Source organism: Temnothorax americanus, unplaced genomic scaffold (assembly GCF_048541705.1).
Source record: "Temnothorax americanus isolate GAGA-0224 unplaced genomic scaffold, ASM4854170v1 Scaffold3, whole genome shotgun sequence".
In the NCBI taxonomy this organism is placed as follows: domain Eukaryota; kingdom Metazoa; phylum Arthropoda; class Insecta; order Hymenoptera; family Formicidae; genus Temnothorax; species Temnothorax americanus.
The window spans coordinates 3,035,533-3,058,527 of NW_027509442.1; the positions used below are offsets into that span (position 1 = coordinate 3,035,533).

At 43.8% G+C, this 22,995-nt stretch overlaps 1 protein-coding gene across 2 annotated transcripts in view; it reads left to right on the forward strand.

The window, feature by feature from the left end:
* The window catches only part of Cysu (peroxidase homolog), a 138,178-nt gene that overhangs the window by 15,427 nt on the left and 99,756 nt on the right, over positions 1 to 22,995 (forward strand). The window contains exon 1 of one of the 2 annotated variants that reach the window (XM_077412098.1): positions 13,153 to 13,232. The exons of the other annotated variant lie outside the window; for it this stretch is intronic. The gene's annotated coding sequence lies outside the window, so the exon portion shown is untranslated. Of the gene's footprint in view, positions 1 to 13,152; positions 13,233 to 22,995 lie in introns of those variants that run through there. 2 annotated transcript variants of the gene reach the window in all.

The following is a 22,995-nucleotide window of genomic DNA, read 5'->3' on the forward strand; positions in this document are numbered from 1 at the left end:
TGTCTCGAATTGTTTATACCTCTTTTTAGTTTTGTAAAAAAAATGATACATCGGATCAAATACTCTAATTCGCTTGTTAGTTTCATGACATTTTTGAGAATATAATAACATTTAATCTATTAATCCCTTAATTTGACAAATAAATAGAAGAAAACTCCAAGTTTTAAGTACATGATATTAAACTCTTTAATGAGCAACAAAGAATTTTAAAACTGGTTCTCATTCAGAAGGAATGAAAAAAGGTGAAAAACTTTTTTACCATCAGTAAGATCGATCGTAATCTTCTCTTAAAAGCGTTAAATCACTTTGAATAAGACGTACAATTTTCGCGGAAGGAAGGGGGAGGGATGACCTTTATGTCCCGTGCACCTGAGAGGAAGAATTCGCGCGGCGCTCGTCGCGCGCCGCGGCTCGCGAGATTTGTTGCAGCACTTGCAGCAGCCGCAGCAGCATGCGACTCTACTACCGCTGCTGCTGGCACAGCCTTGACATTGGTCACGTTGCATTTGCTTCGCGGAAGGTTCCCGAGTAAGACGCGTCCGACTGCCCGCGGCCCCGACCGTTTATTGCGGACGTCGAAATGTCGCGATATAACAAAACGGGCGTCGTTGTTTCGGTTCCACGCGCGAACACCCGCGACGAAATAATTCCGCCCCAAAATATTAACAAAACAGCGTTTTAATGAATACAAACAGGGCACTTAATGAGTAACTTATCTTTTTCTCTTTTTGAAACGCGTGGCCGCGAAGAATGACGACGATGTATATACCTATTTCTTTATGCGTAAAATTGTTGGAAACTTTCCGATCCGGAAACGACTTGACTTATCATTGTTCTCTTTAACGTTTTATGATAACGGCATTCGCTTTTAACCCTTGTATGAATGACACACTGCGTAGTTACATCGATTACGTGATAGATCGTTTCATCTGATATCGAATAGATGACGTCGATCTTATCTTCTACATATTTTATTCATGCGTGTTTACTGTAAATCCCGTAAATTTCGAGTCGACAATAGACAGCGCGTTTCGGAAGAATCGATTAATATTAATGATACATTCTTTGACAAAACTTTTAGAGTCGATTCTCGCGTATAATTAAAATTCCGGAGCGCGAGTTTAGAGTGACGAGCGATTGTAAATGAAAAGTTTTCTGCGAACTAGTAGATTGGCAGTTAAGTAAGTGTGAAAAATTTAATTCTCTTTCGTTCAGGTGTTGAGCATAAAAAGTAGCAAGAAATAACTTTCATCGAAATCTCTTTGATGAATAACCTATTCATCACACACACGTTTATCCTTCCACAAATATCATATTGTATTATATTTTAACTAATAATTGTCCCATCGAGTTTCATGTCGGTCTGACAGAAATTAATTAGGCCATTGCGCAAAACCATAAAATTGTTTTTAGCTCATTTGACAGTGAGTATTCAATTCCTCACAGTAGCAAACACGTGATGTGACCGATACCGATCGATAACATTGTGTGAATTGTAATATTAATCGCGACGTTCGATATCGGTCCGATAATTAGCACACAGCTCTCGTCTCTGCGCTTTTGCTAGCTGATACAATTCATATAGTTTTGCTTTATATTAAATAATGACGATAATAGCAATTGCGTAAATGTCATTATTAATATATCAGACGTAATATTTCGGTGATTTAAAATATAAATAGTTTTCTTTAGATGTTTCAATATTATTGTATTAATATTTACATTACTTACGTAAATATTATAAATTGTCATGAGTATCGATAAATAACATTCTGATGTTAAAGAATATAATTTTCTCCTATTTTTTGCAAGTCAGTTGTGATACGATAAGACTCCTATTTACCTAATATAAAATATTTCTGTTTATTCATATTTACAAACATTTAAGGTACGTGATGAACAATATTAAAATGTATACTTTTAAAAACTTTTATTTCTAACCGATTCGCACATATGGGGGATATTTAAAGATCCCTGCCATATTTAATATCAATATATTTTTTAACGATATTTCTGACAAAAATCGTACCGACGATATTTGAATATAATTAAACGGAAACTGATACCTTCTGTCAAAATCGAGCGTCTCTATTTGGAATTCTTTCGCGGGAAATTCTCATCCGTGTTCATACGAATCAATCTCGTGCTGACGTGATGTCCCCGGCGCCGCAGTTCGTCCTCCTTCCTCGCCCTCGCTAAGCTAAAGAAAAAAGTCACCCTCGTAAAATCGATCCGGGTCTCTCTGCGGGGACTACCAGAGAGGCACCAGACATCTACGACCCGTCGTCGCCGTCGTCGCCGTCGTCGCCCTCGCTGTCGTCGGGTTGACGTAGTCGGCAGGGCGCGAACAGAGTCGCGCATTGTACTGGACTCGAGTGCACGTCTCTGACTTCAAAGCGCTGGGAATGGTTAAGCGATAATAATAACAGTACAAATTTTTGGAATAGTTTATACCACGCGCACGAGCAGGGAGCAAGACGGCGAGAGGGGGGAGGAGGGGGTTTGGCGAGTCCAAAGGGGGGAGAGGGGAAGAATAGGGAACGAAGGAAGAAGAAGAGGCGGCGGAAGGAGAGCAGGCAGAAAGAGAGAGGGAAGAGGAAGAAGAAGGAGCAGAGAACGGAGAAGAGAGAGGAGTGAGAGCGAGTCGAGGGAGACGAGACGAGATGATACGGAGAGACGCTCCGTGCCCTCGTACACGAACGGTCGATGAGAATGCTCGGTGGGGGCGGACGAGGAGGCGAACAGGGAGCAGGAGCAGGATGAGAGTGCGGGAAGGGAAGAGGAGGGTGAGGTCGAGACGCGCGAAAGGAGCCGCCGATAGAGAAGGATAGGAAGCGGCCGCGGATGGAAGGAAGAGGAAAGAAAGGACATGAGACTGGGGGAGGGTGGCCGTGGAGCAGGGGACTCTCGCGATCACGCGCGCGCGCGCGAGCGAGCGCGTGGCGAGGGAAACGAGGGGGCGAGAGAAGCCGTCGGGTGTGAGAAGGCGTGAGGGGGAGCACCGCGGGAGGGAGGGAGGCAAAACGAGGAGGCGGAGGGCAAGCCGGTGAGAAGCGCAAAGGGGGAGCCAAGTGAAGCCAAGTGAAGTGAAGTGGGGCCGCGGGACGGACGCGGTGGCATTGACCCCGTATAGTAAGTAAGGTAATGTGAACAGCTAGCGCGGCTTCTCTCTCGCTCTCTTCTTTCCCCCTCCTTCACCGTGTCTTTCTTTCCACCTCCGTCACTCTCGCGCCGCCTGTCTTTCTCATCTTTCTCTCTTTCCTCTCTGCTCCGGCCAAAGGGTTCCCATCGGGATATTGTTCGGCTCGTGGGTACGGGAGGGTGACCTCAGGGTGGACAGCGATCTCGAGAATCGTTTATCGACCGGCTGGGTCGAAAGTAGTTCGCCGGATCGATATCGATTCCGCTCTGCGTTCCTAAGCGCGGGCGCAAGCGTACGCGCGTGCACGCGAGCGGCTATGGGGATCACGATCACGATCGTTCCGCGAACGCGACACGTAAATTCGGAACGATCTCTCGATGCGAGTTAAGATGACCTTGGACGTCGGTGAAGAAACGCAGGCGTCACATTCGCGTTCCATTGTTCCCCTCCGCGGTGGCGAACGGTTCTCACCAGTCACCAGGATATCGCTCATTCCGTCGTAGGGAATCCAGACCGGGAGCTGACCTTCGTGCATTTTCACGGCATCATGACTCGTAACGTAAATCGTGCGATTCCCACCGAAAAATCAATTATGCGCTTACATGGATTTCATAAATCAGGTAGAACAACATAGAGAGGGATTGACCTTGCGGAAATATTCTTATTCCCACTCCCATCTCCAATTAATATTCTGACATATATAATATTGGAGCAAAATTTCTCTACAATCTTTTAGCGCATATATCTTTTTATTTACTCATTTTATTCGGCGATTCTAAAAATCACAGCAATTGTCTGAGTCATCCCGGTTATAATAGGAAATAGAAATGTGAATCACCGATCTTTCTTGATTGCCACGAATCTTCGGAAGGACATCGAACGACCTCGGAAAATATCAGCGTTAGCCCGTTCGACGACCTTCGACCGAACAGCAACGAACATACCATTTAGCATGCAGAAAGTCAATTTGGACAGTATTACCTCTACATTATTAAATGGCTCGCTGATGTTAAACATCATTGAGAATTGTATATAGCTCGATACTCCAACATTTCGAAAGTAAAAAATCGGCGCGATGATAAACTCATTGTTCTCAAATATAAGTAATATCAACTGGAGAGAAAAACGCCATATTTACAGTCTAAACTAGATTTTGATAGTCTATAATAATAATATTGTGTAAATTTTGTATACTTTTTCCAAACTCAGTAAACTGCGCGGCGATTTTTATCGGCCGTTTTTCTTTCCAATTGCAGATTGTACATCACAACGGTCTTGTTTCATTTATTATGAATAACATTATTCTAAAACATAATTTTTGTTCTCTTATTTGAATCAACATTTTCGAGTATAATTTTGAACACTAAAGAACTTTCTTATTGTATATCTCGTATAAAAATAACTCTCATTAATATATAATGTAAAATGTTAATGTTAATGTTAACAATAAGGGCAAAAGTAAAATAGATACAAGTGTGATCAAAGGAATCGGAGATTGGTATCGAATGACACGCTAGTTGCCGCTATAAGCGTATCAGCGATCTTTGTGCGCGGCACAACCTCGAACTTTCCATCCGTGGAACTCCGTTTTCACGATCGCCGAGTGACACTCTCGAATGCGAATGCGACTCTCGGCGGAAGTTTCCCACGAGACTATCCCGCACACGGAGGGAAACACCACGTGACCGACGGTAACTTTACAACCGGTACTTAATCCACGCTCGTCCTAAATCGTTAACAACGTCACGCGAATGTAATGTGTCATCCGGAACGTGTAAGCTACTAAAGCGTCAATGTCACGCGACGTTTTGAAATTAATGGTACAGGACCACTTATCTATATTAAAACCTCTCTACGCCTCGCGTATTGAATAATTGCCGAATTCTAACTTTCGTATATTCTTTCAAAGTATGGAAATCGACCGTGGACCTATTCCTCGCGTCTTTTCATTCCAATTGGGTTAACAGAATAACGGATTAACAGAAGCGTTATAACCGCATTATATAAGGAATTAATAAAATCATTTCTTTTTAATGATGCACAATGAATTTTCATTATGCGTGTATATGTAAAATAAGAATTTAAATTTTAAAGAATTTTTACAACAAAAAATAATAAAAAATAAGCCTCGAGCTGCATAATTTCTGGTTCTTATAACAGGAAAAAAAGATGAATTTTATTTGATCCTTGCACGTCAGAATCTTTACACGTGCAATTTATATTGAAAAAAAAATGACGTAGTTCGGTCTTGAAACAATATAAATGTCAAGGCTGAACATGACGCGGTTCGATGTAACACGCGTCAATTTCAGCGAGTTTTTACGCTGAACTTGCACCCCTTTCGACTTATAAAACGGCTTGATATCCGCGTCTCAGGAGCGCGACCGGCAACGGGACCGATCGCACCGGCATGCGATGTTGTACCCGTCGTGGTGGTCATCGTCGTCCTCCGAGTGCACGATTCGTGCATTAAACGCGGCCGCGAAAGACACGGGGGAACGAGAAACGAATAGCACTGACCGCGGGACGAACGTTCCGCGCAAGTAACGCATACCGGTACACTTGCGTCGCTATCGCCGGTGCGTGTATATACGCACACGCCGACACGCACGCACGCGGGAGACGCGCGCCGGCAGATGCGTCCTTACGAGCGAATGATGCATGCGTCACGTGCGAGCGGCACCGCGATGCGCATACCAGGAAGAATCTCGCCGGGCCGCGGGAGCGCAGTTCGCGGCTGCGTTCGCCGACCAGCGAAGCCCACGGTGCACGTACGATACAATGCAAGGTGTACGACATCCGCGGTCGCCGTTCGAGATATTCCGGAGGTCGAGCGAAATCGAGGCGCCTGATGCGAGTATCAGGTAGTTCCATTAACTCGTTAAGGAACATCCGTGCCTTCAAATTATCCTGCTAATTGTACCGTGACTCTATTTTACCGCGAGGTATCGGAGGCGACTTACAAATGCCCCGTATAACGAGCGCGCGACAAAAGAAAGCAGATTTTTTTTTTTCGAAAGAACCGTGAATTATTCTAGTCTAGTCCAAGTTAAATTTATTCGAACTTTGACCTTATGTTGGACCTATCATCCTAATATTTATTGGCTAAATAATCTAAGCTAATTATTATCAGAAACTATGTTACTTTTAATTCGTTCGATAATTTTTTTATCTCTTTCCTATTGCGTTCATGTTGTCAGCTATATATTTTATAAGAAAAAACATTTTTATATAAAAATTCCATTATTAATATTGTGTATTTAGGCTAAACATATATCTCGCTCTTAATATCTCATTTGTGCAAGAAACAACTCCTTAAACATTTTATTAAAAAACGCGCATTTGTTCAAACTATAAACGTCGTTAAAATTTTATTTCTGCATATTTTACAGCTGCAAAACCTTCTTGTAGAAGATACCGGTACAACAATTCGTGCCTCGAACCAAAGTTCCGGTATGCGGTATGCAAACTAGCGGACAGTTAGTTAGTAGCGACGCAGTCGCGGACTCGACAATGCTCGGCGTTGCTTAAAATCACCGGGTTCGACACGTCGGCGCGCGGCGCGGCGTTTTATGATGCGTTCGAAATCTTACGCGTCGCCTCCGTCGGACTTTCACTTTGTTCTTTCTAGAAGTGCGCGGCCGTATATCCGATTGTTCGGATTTCAATAACCCCGTGCTTACGTGGCGGCCGAAACGTACGACCGGAACGCGTACTAGCGTATAGCGAGGCGCGCGCGTGTATGTGTATATGTGTTGGGTGTATGTGTGTGTGTGTGTGTGTGTGTGAGTCGCGCGGAATGATGTAACCGCGTTCCACGCTCTATGTGACCGCTTGAGACAGCAGGGGTGGTCAACGAGTCGGTCGTGATTGACCGGTCGGCCGATCTCGAGTCTCAAAGCGACTTTCAGCTGCGTGAACACTTTGTATACTTTTACACACCTGCCATCACGTCGCGCGACTATTATATTTTTTAAGATATCCTGCTAAATGATATTTCGATAGAGTTAATTTCAATTTAATAGAAATTTGACTTGGCAAAATCAATTCTGGATTTATAAAGAAACTTATTGTCGGGTCGTGGATTGTCAATTTTTTATATGCGCATAAAATTTTTAAATGTTAACGTTAAATATACTTACCTTGTCAAGAGTTAATTAATTATTCTTATTTAAAAAATGTAAGATTTGATTTAAAAAAAGATTAACGGAAAGATTTGTTTATTATAGAGTTATCTGATAAATATTAAAATTAGCTCGTTGAGATTATTTCTAGCTCGAAACGTACGTGTGAGATTTTTCTCAGGCATGCGCACCCAATCGTGCGCGTACGGGAACGTCACATCTCTCTCTCTCGCGCTTATCTATTATTATATCACTGGCACATTATAATTCTGATATGGCCGCGATCGTTATTGGCCGCGCTTATCTGAAACGAGCGCGCGCAAGAGATGTCGCGTGTCACGGAGCCGTCTCGGGGATATATTCCCGCGCCGCCTTCCGCTCGTAGGATCGTAACGTAAATGGCGCGGCGAAGAGAACGTGGCGTAAAACGGAGAACGCGCGCGCGCGCGAGAGACGAACTTTCTCAGGAACATTCGGACCGGAGAGGACCGTAACGCGCGCGCGCCGCTGCTGTTCCCGACGAGTTTACGATACGATAACGCCACGAGGGGACACGTGGATTAGCCCGTAAGCTGCCGCGTATATCAGCCCCGGCATGGAAAATCGAGACATCCGGCAAGAGGACGGCCGGAGAGACCGCGGTCGATTTGGAAATTTAAAGAACGGGCCGGCCGGCGTACACGCGCGGCCCACCCGCACCTGTGTACCTATATACACGTGGCCAAGTATCGATGGCCGCGCGCACACACACACACACACACACGCACACACGCTATCGACTACGGCGCAACCTTGAGGATCGAGAGTATATCTGCACGCGTGCGCGCGCCGCGAGGATAATAACTCTGCTCCTCTCGTCTCCTCGTTAATTCCCGCCGCGTCCTTAAATCGCGCCTCTTTTTCTCACGAGGAAACTCGATCGACGCACGTGTACGCACATGTACGGAGAGAACGCACCCACATAATGCCGCTCGATCGATTCTACATTATTCCGAACGGAGACATTTACGCTGCGCTAATCGATTTCTGAATTAAGTTCGCCGCCGATGCCGATCGATGTAAATAATATGCGGTCAGTAATTAATTTGGGAACGGGCACCTGATTTCTTTTTGCACAAATGGTCACTTGGAGTGATTTTTACCCCCCAATTGCATAGTTTTGATTGTTCTATAATTTATTATTATTTGAGGACAATGCAATCTATATAAATTTACTCAACACTTTCTGAAAAAAGTAAAGAGACACCAAAAAAATATTTAAAAAACGAAAGAAGCATATTAAAATTACTGTGACGTGAGCTTTATTTTTTCGATACCGGGTACAAATCATCCCAGGCGTCCGTTCCCAGGTTGTTAAATTAACTAAATGTCAATGATCCATTCTTCTTTATCTCAAATTATCGAACGTAGTGATATTTGAGTGATGTTACTATTATTTGATTTCGATTGCGATATTATTGTCTCGTTTACCGTCGCGATATCGCTGCGAAAGGTTATTACTCCGATTTAAAAGTAAATGGGAAGATTCGGGATACATTATGCGACGCGAGTATCCCACGTATCCGCCGTTCTGCCCACGGATCGGAGAAAACGTTGTCACGTGGCGTCACACCGCGTTTCGACCTGAGTCTTTCCCCTCCCCCTCCCCCTCCGCCGTCGTACTCCGGAGGGAGCCTGACTCCTTGAGGTCGAGGAATTTAATAACGGACGAGGTCGAGTTGCGCGCCGGCCGCGGCGCGCGCGCGCGTGCTCCTCCGAAGAACGGAGCGCTTCGTGTTGGTGACCAGCGGAGGTTGCGCTCATTCATAGGAATTTTACAGGTTGTCAGGCAGGTTTGACCGGCCTTTGTCATGAGGAGCGACGCCATCCGGAGAGAGAGAGAAAGAGAGAGAGAGAGAGACTGGAGAGGAGAAGATATCCGTCTCTTCTCTCTAGCTGAAGCGCGGCGACCGAATCACACAGATGAATTTAGACGTCGTCGCGCATACCTACGCATTACTCTACCCACCTATACGTATCTTTATCTATCTGTGGTAGACACGATAGACTCCCGAGGCGACCTATGCGAGTTTCACCTCGGCGGTTGTTCTACCGCCGGCGCGCGGGCGCCGCCGATCGATTCCGGCTGATCAGGGTTTTAGCGCACCTTTGTTGTGACATACGAGAGTAGAGCGGAGAGAGAGCGACGGCGCGGCGGTGGTTTCGCCGGAGTGGAGTGTGCTCGCGTTCGTGAGAAAGAGAAAGACACGGTCGGGCGACCATGAGGATCAGTAGCGAATCAAATAAGATAATCGCGTCGTTCGGGCTTCGCCCGCTTCGTATATACATGCGGACGATACGTACTGCACCGATGGAGAAGTCAGTCACTGTATGGAAATAGAGACCTATATCCTTACCGCACGTTCGCTCACTCACGGCGCTATAGATTAGCCTAATTCTGATTGTGAGTTTCGCTCGCGTTAAATATGAAGATCGCGCGGTACGAGGTGAGACAGGCGTATTGAGAAGCGAATGTGTCCGCGCTGAGAATACGAACTTCAACTATATCGATAGATCGATACTTTGCATATTGATCAACGTCACGTTGTCGAAGAAAATATCTGAAGCATAGAATTTTTTGAACATTGATATGACGGTTTTAAAATAAATATTTTTTTCTTTCTCTCGTAATATTTTCAAATTTTATATATAAAGTACCAAAAAAAACTAAAAAATATATAAATAGAATGTAAGACTTGCTTTTCCCTTAACTGCTAATTTATTTATTTTTTGCTTATTATTTCAATAAAAAGTTACTATTGTTTATACATATTATATATATTTTTTAAATATCCTGTATATATTATTAATTTGTTCATTAATTATTATATGTGTATATATATATTATTATTATATGCGTATACATGCTATTAATTTACTTTAATTTTTAAAATTTTGCTTGAAGAAACAAGTTTCTTTTTTTTAATATACCACGATGATGTGTATGCTTATTGTTATCGTCGCTGCGATATTGGGAACGTAACAATATTTTAAAAGCGGAACTATCGATATTTCGGTAGCAAATCCGCCTTATCGTTAACATCCTATGCGAACGCAGGTTACCATTCCGCTGTCCGATTTGACGACCGACGCGGAACCACAGGAATCTCTCCGTTTAGAAGCAATCATCGCGGCGCGATTGTGTGCGTGCGACGTGATACATATGCGGCCCGGTCAATTTCATTCCCCGTAAGATCCGCGAATTTTTAACTGTCGAGATGCGGTGACTGTGAGCGTCCGACAGCAAACAAAAATATTCGTATATACCGGCGCTACTGGCGCGATAAGCAACCGGAAAGGTGAACTGCGCATAAATTTCGAGGCGTGATACGATACGAATAATTTAGATAGCGTTCATACGTTGTTCGTCGCGAATATTAACGCGCGATAACGCTACAAAGAAATAACGCGGAAATAACTGTCCGTTCCGAATAGTTCGCTCGGAAATTGTCATTGCTATACAAAAATCTCGTCAAATGTTGCAAATCTGAAAAATTTTCGCTAAAGCATCGTAGGAATTCTCGATAACGCGGGGGTCGCGTTAAATTAACACGCGTAAGTGTCGAAATCGCCGACGTTTTAATCTCCCACGTTTCCGCCACCGCGCGCCGGTCGGCCGGCGCGACAAAGTTATAAGGACGATACGCGTCTCGGCATCGATACGCGGATACCTGCTCGCGTACGCTACACGTGCGTGCGCGTCATACAGTCGTATACAGGGACATACGGCACACAGCAACGATATCTCGCGGATATCGTGTAGGACTTGCGAACCGCTCTTTTATCCGGGGCGCAATTGAGTCAACGGCCTTTCGAAAGAGAAAGAGAAAGAGAGAGAGAAAGAGAAGTAACGGTATACGATTATTACTCCTACCGAGTCTATATACTCACGAAACTGAAACATTCGCGCGCGTTCCGCACAGCGCCGGCTTATGGATATGCGGACTATATAGGCATCGCTTTACGGGCGCGGTGACAGATCAGCGCCTTTTAAGCGACTCGCGGAGTGAAACGAGACGGATACGCGTGACCGTAAATATATGACCGAGATATCATCCGAATACTCGAAACAGAAAATTGCGATGACTTCGCGACTACTGCGAGTGATCTTTTTTTTTTTTTTTTTAATGAGAAACGTTGTCTGACATTGAATCTCGACGAGAGAAGAGAGGCCAATTCGTGCTGCAAATGTCTAAATTTAAATTAATTATCTCACTGAATAAATCTCATTCGCGATGAATCAATTTTTGCTAAATCCGTGCGTTAACATATTAGTCCGAATTGAATTTTTTTCAAGGCACGCAATCACGCTGAAGATTAAAAGCACCGCTGTAGCCAAACTGAAACCAATTGGCCAAAAAGCGAATAGATAAACACTTGTTAGAAAAGAAACTGAACGAACAGTCATCACGAAATAGAACAAGATTAAAGACCTAAGAATGTTGGCAGGATCTGATGCGTGATGTACAAGTCATCGTGGCGAGGCGGAATTTTCTGATAAATATTGCTATCGACATATATATTGGTACGATATCGATACGCTCGGGTGTTTAATAAGCTTTGAGAGGCGTGTAGAAAAAAATCTTTACGTAGGAACGCGCTACTTTCGCGAATATCGCGTGGAAGAAGCCTCGATAAAACCGCACATCCACGTAAAGCAAATAAACCAAAAATAGCGAGTCTTTCATGCGTAGACTATGTGAGCTATGAGAGTTATTACAGATACATGCCTCCGCACAGGATATAACATGGCAGTTCGGTCCGCTTGGCAAGTATATACCGTTTTAGTTGAGCCATCGCCCGAGTCATGGTATTGTTATCCCCGTTGTACGACCGTAGACAACGCCGCGATAGCCGATGACTGCGAGCAGCCGCAGAGCGAAAGGGGAAATGCTCGCAAACTGCGCGGAAAAAAAAAGAGAAATCGACGGCTAGATGAGAGATCGATGTCCTATAAAGAGAAATATCTGCTGCCCGGAGAGCGGCTCGGTGCGGCGGCGGCGTTTTTCATTCGTCATCGTCGTGCTCTCGTGCGACCCATCTTTCATTTTCCAATTTTTGAATAAAAGAGCTACTTCTTTTTTTAACCTGACGACGTAACACGTTTCGACGGAGCTTTTAATCGGAAAATAATACCTGCAGCTTGGTTATTTAATTCACGTTGAATATTTTATCCCCGTTAGTTTTCATAATGCAAACTATTTCAATTATTTATATATCGTGCATAATTGTAGCAGTTGATTTTGTACTGGTATCTAAATATTTACTATGTTCACTAGTGTGATTGACAACTCACGGAGTCTATGAATAATGACTAATTGTAAGTCACTTTTCCAATTATTATTTTGCATGCGTTAATAAATATGCATTAGCACCTGAAAATTTCTCTCACTTATAATAAGTATTGATACTCAATGAGAATGTAATAAATAATCTGTAATGCCTATTTCAATGCCGCAATTTTCGCTATTAAAATCTGCCAACGATTCAAACATTGAACTTATATAAAAAAAATGTCCGAAATGCGTAATCGAATTTCGTCGATAATCGAGTCGCATGAAAATCCCGCAAAACGCACGCTTGCCGAATAAAAGAAACGCAATAATAATAGTATCAGTAGCATAATAGTATCACACTTCGATGTTCTATCTTTTTAGTGAATGAAATACGCTCATAATCTTCCGCGCCTTTATTCTTTCGGCCGCGCCGCGCCGCGCCGCGCGTACGCCCCCAGAACGAGGAACGCATTCCACGGCCGCGTCCGCGTCGTCGTCCACCGACGATCTGCATTCGCAGAAAAGGACGAGGCAGCCGAGGAAGCGAGCAAAACGAATTAGCATCCCGATCGTCCCAAGCTTCTCCATACGGTCGTTCCCTTACGGCCTTACGGTCCCCCACCCACTGTCCCTGCGGTGTGCCGGAGGAAGGTATGTACAGTTTCTTCTTATGTACACGCGCGAGAGAACATACGAGGCGGATTCGCGCAAGCAATCACATAAATCACGTGGTTTCGAACGGCTCATGAACGATTTCTATAGATGGTAATAATATGCCGAACGCCAATATCGTCGATGCCGCGTTGAGGATTTATAAATAAGGTGTGGGTTGTTCACGACGGGAGGAGGGGGGGGGTATATCTTAATGTATACAGGGTGTTCTAAGTGCCGCGCGCACTTTCTTTCACGTATGAATCTTTGATTAATCCGGTATCAATTTATTCCGGACGATTTCATTGGACCAGGAGGATCGTGTGCCGCATTTCGTATCGTATAGCATTGATACGGGAATCACGTCCCGCATATTTCGAACAGTCGCACGGGGAATAGCATCGCATTCCCCCAGCATGTTTAGGGGATGGTTGCATGTAGCTAGAACCAAAGCTATACGGCTATAGTTAGTGCCAAGTCTGAAAACTAGAGTTAGTTTCTCTACCTGGGATTATAATCCACGTAGACAACTGTTTACTATTGTCGTATTATGAGACTGGCTAACCCAGTCTGTCAACTGTTTCTATAAAGTAGTTACCTAACCAGTTAAATCTCGATCGTTCTCCATACTTTTCAAGTAGCTATATATATAATATCTGTTATTTTATTCTCTTAAATAATTTTTTTTCTTAATCGCTTGCATTTATTGCTAACGAAAAGAATTATCAGAAACGTTCTCATACAGACACCATACGCGTGTTATTTCATTGTGAAAGATTTGCGACCCTTGCGAGCGAGTAGTTCGGATACGAATTCAACGTCCGCGTGTTCCACTTTATAGGCGGCCAAATGTGAAGTAAGCGTCGATGTGAACGCATATACTTACGTTGAAAGACGCATCCGAATGCATATTTACCTAGGAAAACTCGCTGCATATTCAAAAACAGTATATTCGAAGGTTCGCACGAGAGATTCATACGTTTCGTGATTTTTTATAGAACTCGCACTAAATTTTCCATTTGTCTACTCGCAGACTCAGTATTTCAGGGAGCGACAGGCTCCACGATATTTTCTCATTAAAACGTGATATCAATCATAATTGCGCTTCTCAGGAATATCAGATGAATCTCTCGAAATTTTTTGGAAGACTGTCTATTCTCCAAAATTATGTAACCTACTAATGGAAATCTTTATGTTCAATAGTTGTTGAATATTTACGATTAGACACACATTTTTCGAATTATTTATCCAATTCTTGGATGCTCCTATAAAGGTCCTGTGTCTACGATGCTAGAACTTGGTCCAAGTTCTCGGACCGAGGAAAAGTTACTGAAACTTGGATCGGGGACACACCGAACTTGGATGCAAAACTGGTGTGTCCACGACGATCCAAGTTTCAGTGACTTTTCCTCGGTCCGAGAACTTGGACCAAGTTCTAGCATCGTGGACACAGACCTTAAGAAATATTTCGGGATATCAATCGTATTCATGATATTCAAATGAGCAAACCGAGGTATAATATATATATTTGTATCGTGCCCTCTCAATTCGTCTGTGAGTACCGAACGATAAGCAGACGCAAGTTCGACGATTCTCCCTAGGAACACTTGCTGGTAGATAAATGCTCGACTGATACACACCGATTTTATGTGTGTATTCGTTCGTTCGATATGTACACTCGCGCACGAGCACTGCAAGAATGCGCGTCGACGGTCTATCTACATGAAAACGAGAGATTTATTGACTACGTTAATACATCTCAAGTTCCACGACAGTTTAATAAATATGAATTTTTTTACGGAAAAAATTATCCGAAGAAAAAAGATTCTTCTCTACAAAAATATATAAATTAGAGAACTTGCAGAGAGAGAGAGAAATACATTTCGCGCGCGGAACATCGCGCGGATATTTTTTGTTGCTTAATGCACCTTAATTATTAAAATTTTATAATTTTATAAAATTTTTCTCCATATATATTATCATATATATTCTCGTCCGGAGAGTTAATATTACATATTGCACAATAGTTAACCAACCGATATTCCAACGTATCCGCCCGTTAATATCCTCCCGACAATTCCGGCCCGACTTCTCTCTCGTAATTCCGATCAGCCGCGGCTTAAGCTATGCGTCTACTTGCAAGTATAAAAACAACATCACCTAAAATACAACTCTCAACTATTCTGTTGTGAAGTTCGTAAAAAATCAAGAGTTTCATTAAACGATACAACGCACACACTTGACTATAGTCACGCCGATAGATAATCGACTTGACATCACGTGCCGTATAAATAAAGTTTTATTCGCATTGATATATTTTTCGTAGAGATATTAACGACGAACGGTGAACAGCTAAACATTAGAAATGAGGCTCCAAGCTCTTTATTATTTATCAGTAATTATGAAGTGTATAGATTATATATATAAATATTATACTCACGAATTTGTCATAGAAAACAAATGGACCTATAAGAATATATATATATATATATATATATATATATATATTTACCATTTCTGTTTCAAATTCTTGCATTAAGAAGAAAGAAGAGAATTAAAATTCGATTCTTATAGGTCCATTTGTTTTCTATGACAAATTCGTGAGTATAATCCAATCACATCAATCGAGAAAGCAAGCAAGGATAAATACTTTAAATATCTTTCTCCTTCTGTGTGAGAAATCACGAGTTCCATTAAATGATACGACGCATGCTTGACAAAAGTCGCGATAGACAATTGATTTGACTTGCGGGTTAAATCCGTTTGCCAATTGGTCAGATAAACGCAGCTCCATTGCTATTCCGATAGATCCGTCGGCTAAATTCGCTCGAGCAGAAGAAACTGCCGCGAGAATTAAGAGACGCACAACGGAGCGAACTTGTATCCTCGCGCGGCTGCGAACGATGACGCGCGTACACGCGCCAGGATTTCTCCTCGCCCTTACCCTGTGGCGTGGCTCGCTTGCGTTTGGTCGGAGGTCGGCCGGCCGGCCGGCGTCAGACAGGGACGTCAGCGACCCCGCTCCTCGACCTCCGCCTAAGCGAGAGAGCCACCTACACGGCTCTCACACCTACTCGGAGCACTTACATGTCCATGCAGCCGGGGAAACGTGCTCTCCGCACGGACGACCCGCACCGGAGACCACTACCTAACGGGCCGAGCGTCTGTCGGTGACGCACTACTACTAACATCAATGACACGCACAATGATATGTAGATGTCCTTATACGTATGTGTGCATATATACATATATATACATATATGAAAATTTGCATCATTGAAGTTATTCATGTGTATGTGTGTGTATGTGTGTGCGCGCCTGTGTAATATACAATATCTACAATCCCTAATGATACGAATTTATATATAAATAAATATATTTCTTTTTATATATGTACGTATACAAAGAAAACATGTATACATAACGTGTTTGTGTATATTTATATATACACAATTTTATATACACACTATTAGAAATAAAATATGTAATTTAAGCACAAGATGCTAGAATTAGAAACTTGTAAACATCCTTTAATACATCCAGATTTAATTTGTACATTTTTGCCTCTTAAGTTCTATTAGTCCCTAATTACGTACTAAAATTAATTACGCGTACGTTAAATAAATCTCCCGCGACAGAATCTCGTTGTGTCAAAAATACGATGTTCTCACGAAAGCGGCGATGCGGTTTTCCAGATTGTTGCGCCCATCGCACAACTATCAGCATATTCCCATAAAAACAAACGACACACGAGTCGTATAAGTGACCTACCTTACTCCGTTTTCTCCGCCGCTATCAAACTTCAGACCTCTCGTTAAACTACGGATACCGGCGCGAGGAAAGAGGCGAAAGAGGAGGACCCCTCGTCCATACCTCGCGATTTTCCTCGCGGAACCAGCTCCGTACAGCAGGATTCTGCGGAGGTGAGCGGATGAGAAAAATTACTTGCGGACGTGAGGATTATTTGTAGAATCGTAAACGGCCGGCGTCGGCTACGTTCCTCCGGTGTGTTCTGCGTCCGATGCCTATCGTCCATTCGTTGTCTCCGACCATAATACGACGCGCGCGACGCGCACCGCCGCTCCATCATATACACGGCACGCCGGGAATCCGCGGATATTACGGCGCGATATTTACTACCGTGAATGCCGAATAGCGGCATATATTATCGCGACCCCGTAGCTGGGGCCTCGGTACGGACGCTTCGCGGGCCGAATGGCGAGGTAACCCGCGTCCGAGCATGTCTTTTACGTTCCTCCGGCCGCACTGGTGCGGTGCAGCCTCGCTATATATATCAGCTCGGTCTAGAAAACTATCAATAAGGAGTGTTGCCCCGAGGATGGGCGGAATGTGGCGGAAACCCGTGTCTGTACATAAGATACATAGATATAGAGGGAGAAAAGGAGAAATTCCGGAGTCGGCAATAGCTTGTTAAATATACGATGAAGCACGGTGGGGGAAAATGCGATTTTTTTTAGGGTGCGAAACGAGGGTAGTCGCACCGATGCTCCGATCCTAAGAGATCTGAGTTCCGTATGCGGGAAAACTTTCCTTCCAACGTTTTGATACCGATATAGAGCGGTATAAATATTTTATCAGAATTCTAATCGTGGCGTTTATGTACTGGCCCTGCGAGTAGCAATATTAACACACGGCTTTTAAGAGAACTCGGTTTATACAAGGGGGAGCGATATCTGGATTGCGGACGCTTATAATACGATCCCTAAACAATAGGCACACATGGAGCAAGTAGTAAGATGATTCATGGTCGCAGAATCAACGGCGGCCTTGACAGACGCCAGAATGAAAATTGATCCGCGTCGAGACTCCCTCCCTGTATCGTAACACAATCACGTATGATTATTCACTCAAGGGTGTTCAAACTTGGAAGCTTCATCGATTTAGAGGATATTTGGAGTTTTATTCAATTATATACGGATAAAGTATATAACAAAGATTATGAAATAGGGTTACTTTTATAACATTCTATTAGGTTTTTTAAATATTATTAATTCTCAACAATAATTGTGTGATAAGTATAAATAATATTATAATAACAATTATAAAATTTTATATGTAATATAAAAGGATTTAAAAATACATATTTGTTATAAGTTGTCACACATTTTATTATATTTATTATTAGCGCAAGTAGAATTTCTCTCTCTCTCTCTCTCATAGCTAGGAAGCTATAAATCACACGTATAAAGGTACGTAGAAGGCAAGAATATATTCTTTCTGACACGGTAAGTCAAGTTTCACATAAAGTGACATTAATGAACTTTTATTGCGGAGTTGCACGCTTTAAAGTCAATTGGAGAGAGTTTCTCTCGCTATATATCCGCCCAATTATATAAAGTAACTATATAAAGTTTGTCCCGGATTATCTCTATATGTTGCATATTGGTACATCCTCATATATAATCGTCATCTTGAAAGTCGGATGCCATCCTGATTAATCCGGGCATTCCAGCTTTCAAGATGACGCCTACGGGTGGCCGTCGCCTAAGAGCTATCAATAAACATAGAGGAGGGATACATTTTCCTCTCGATCCTTCTCGGCGTCTCTCCCTCGGCGCCCTTAAGGCCAACTCGTGGCGAGTACCGAGTCCTGACAGGTTTTCGGGCAGATCTCTCTCTGTGTCTGCGTATCGGTATCTATATTGGGTGGACTTACGCGCTCGGCGCTCGTTTGCAGGTATGCCAAGCATGTAAGGTCTCTAACGTTGAAACGCCGATCGTCCGGACAAGACGAGTGGGAGGAAGGGCACTTCTCCGCGGGTCGTATAGAAAGATAGAAAGAGAGAGAGAAGAGAGAAAGAGTGAAAGAAAGGACGGGCTGGGAGGAGGGGAGAGAGGGCGAACGAGGCGAGAGGTGGGAGGAATCGAGAGACAAGGGGGGCTACGAAAAGGAAGAAACGAAGGGGGACGGAGAGGCAGAGAGGCCCTACTTCTCCGGTCCATGCCTCGAACATGTACGTGCATCCGCACGCATCCGAGTGTGCGTTCGCGCCCGCGCCAACATAAACGTATATCACGAGGCGCATCTGTAGCGTCGTGTATAAGGAAGACGCACGGACACACAGCCGCGCGGAAAACACACGCGTACGTGGCCCGGCTGACTGTCCCGTCTCATACCCTGGCTTCACGACACTCTTTAAAACTCGACGTAGAGATACGGTGAGAAGAGACGGAACGGCGAATGTGGATGGATGGGGGCGGGGGGGGGGGTCGAAGGGACGGAGGGGAAAAAGAAAGAGAGATGAGGAGAGCACGCGGCGCGGGCTGCGAGAAAGAGGAGGGAGACGCCGGAGAACGTGGAGAGAAAAAAGAGACAAGACGAGAGAAGCGGGGGAGAGGAAGAGAGGCGAGCGAAGAAGAGACCGCGATGCATACGCTGCCTAGCCGAGACGGGAGAAGACGACGGGGCAACTCAGGAAGAGAGACAGAAGGGAAGAAGAGAGGAAAGAATGCATTTGTGGATTGCTCGATAGAGTAGGTGGGCGGGTAAGAAGGCTAGGTCGCGCGTTGCGTTGGTGGGAGCCCCGGCCCCCGGCCGCGAGAGCGCACACAGGCCGGACAACCTGGAGCGGACCTCGACCGAAGGAACGTACGAACGAACGGCAACTCTGCCTATACATATTATAGAATACACCGTCGGGAGGGAGAGAGAGAGAGAGAGAGAGAGAGAAAAAGAGAGAACTTACCCCGGCTACGGCGACACGGTGGGAATTCGCCGTTCTCGCGCGTACGTTAAATATCCTAGCGAGATACGTATGTACATACACGTGCGCGCGTACACGGGCACGTTGACGCGCGTCTCGGCACACGCACACGCGTATACGCGCGAATATAAATACACCGTGGTGTATGGGGGGCAAGTCGATGGTCGGTTCGGCCGCATCGGGTGCGCATATATACCGGTCCATCGGAGGCCAGAAAGCAGATCCTGCAAAATCATCCGCGGCTTCGTGTACGCCTCTAATGAAGATGTGGTAGGTGTATGAATAAACGGTCGCTGTGTGCGCCAGCGTGCGCGTTAACAGCTTTCGCTCTTTCTCTCTCTCCCTCTCGCTCTCTCTTTTTCTCTCTTTCTTTTCCCTGTCCCGATCTCCTCCTTGTCTGTCAGGTGAGAGACACTCGCGAGAGACACTGTACCTCCTAGCTCGGTGGTTTCAAGTGCAATCTCTTCGATTCCTCCTCGATGATAATTAGAATTATTATTCCATTTACCGATTAAAATGTGATACTTTGACTAATTTTCCCGCCACTCGCTCTACTTGATTTTCCACTTAACGCGATGTCCCTATATATTTGTTTAATCAATGATTGTTTGTAAATAGTACCGCGAGCGCTCTAGACAATTTAACACAATTCCACAGAGCCTAATAAATACCACTCCCTTTTCTTCACTCCTCCATCCCACCCTCTCTCTCTCTCAATGTTTTTCTGTCCCGATCTCTCTGAAAATCGCGGCGCAATGTCGGAGGACGGCAGGTGGCACGGTGAAGGGAAAATAATGCCGCGGTGATATCGCGGCTGCGAAATTCCTTTTGCTTTCTCCGCGCTCGCGGTGGGTGTAACCGCCTCGTTTGTGTGTTAGGTTGCGCATTATTTCACGACGTGACGCTTTAATGGCGAACTCTGATTTCTCGTGGTGTGCCTGGCGCTGGCGATTCTCCCCCGGCGGCGATGCCCTTTCCTTAACGGGGACAATCGGAAGCGAAAGATTGCCGATAATCACGGCACGGCCGCACTTCCCACATCCAAATTCGGTACGCCGCGACAATTGGATTCGCAAGCCATTATTGATTCACGAATATCTGCTGTAACAGATATTTCTCCAAAGCAAGAATCTAAAAAGACTCACGGTGATGGTACGTTATCAATGGTGTATTTAGATAAATTATTTTAAAATATTATTATTTTTTGAATTTATATAATATTGTATGCGATCACAAATTGGAGATTTAACAAGCGACATGAACTATGGTATAATTTTATCATATAATTTTCTTATATTGTACTTGTACTTATACTTATATTACTGTTATATTTATTATATTTATTATACTGTATAATTTTGTTATATATTATGCTATTAAATCAAATATATCGATATAATATATAGAATGATTAAAGTCAACGTGTGCTTTTTGAAAGATATAAGCCATTTTCCTCAAAAGTAACATTTAAGAGAGATTATAAATATATGATTGAATTATATCGAGATCAATATATTATTGACAATGCTTTTAATTATTGTAATTTAGTTTCTACAATATCGTTAATTTAATACATCTAATATTATGTGTCCTGAAAGCAAAGGGGGTGCGTAATACGAATATAATAAATATATAAAAAATTGTTCTTTTAATTGCACAAATTGTGACGCGACGGATGCGAATCGATCTCGGTCGCGATCTCAATATCGGAGCGACCGATATCGCAACGCGCTAATTTTGTGCGAGTATTGTGATGCATAATCATAATACTCGCGCGAGACGCTACATCTCTCGCGCGAGCGCGGAGCGGGAGCAGAGCCGTTTTACAGCGACGCGGAGAGCGTTCGTCTCACGGTTACGGACCAGAAGCGAAATGAACACACGGGGTCGCCCCCTCCCCCCTCTCCCTTCGAGATAGCACAATCTGGTTGTGTCTTTACTCCATGCGGGAATGCAAGAGAGAAAGAGAAAGAAAATGAGAATGAGAGACCGAGAGACGGAGGGAGGGAGAAAAAGAGAGAGAGAGAGAGAAAGAGAGAAAAAGGGGGAGAGAAAGAGAGAGGAGGGCAGCTGGGTGGCGTAAGGTTCTCAGGTAGGAACATTTAGACGGACGTGCACACATCGAGATTCGTGGCCGTTCGCCGATCGTTGACACGGAGGCCCGGAGTACTCGACTGCATTATCGTTGGCGTGCGAACAGGTAACCTCGCGATCTCTCTTTTTCTTTCCCTCCTCTCCCTGTCTCCCTCTCTTTCTTTCTCTCTCTGTCTCTCTTCCTCTTCGCCCTCTCGCTCCTCTGCCCGTTCGAGCGTACATGCGCGGTTATTTTGTTATGCCGCGCTCGTCCACGCGCTGCGCAAACAGATTGCACTCCGCGAGAAACGAGACCTCCTATCTACGCGAATGGAAAATAATCTATTTCTATGTATCAAAATTGAAGGGGGGAGGACAGCCGGGATATAATGGTGCGGTCGTGATAGCGCGATGCCATTACGGTACTTAAAAAATTGATTGATCGATGAATGCAGTTTATTAATAATCCTTGGATTATACGGGATGTTCTGCAGATCGATGCGCCATTTATGCTGTCGAGAACCTATCTCGGCTCTCTTTTTCTCTCTCTCATCTCTCGTCTAACAATGTCAGTAAATGTTTATTTTATTAAAATGCGGAAATAATTCGAAGCGCCCAAATTGCAGAATCGCGCGATTTAAATTCTTTTGGTTCAGCTGAATTTTTTTAACTAAACGATATATAGGTGAGAGATGTAATCTATTATTAGTGGAGATTAGCGAGTACAAAGCCGTTGATTACAAAAAAATATAAATTGCTGCCGATTCAATAATTCCTAAATTAATTGAAACGCGCATGAGCGACATACGTATCCTTCTTATCCTCTGGCTATTATAACGTCTGAAAAAAGAGGTCGATCGCAATGCATTTATGAACAAAATAAACCGAGAAAATGTATGAAAATAATTGGCAATCAAAAGATCTCTCTTAATTTTAATTTTTAGAATATTTACACCCCACTCCAT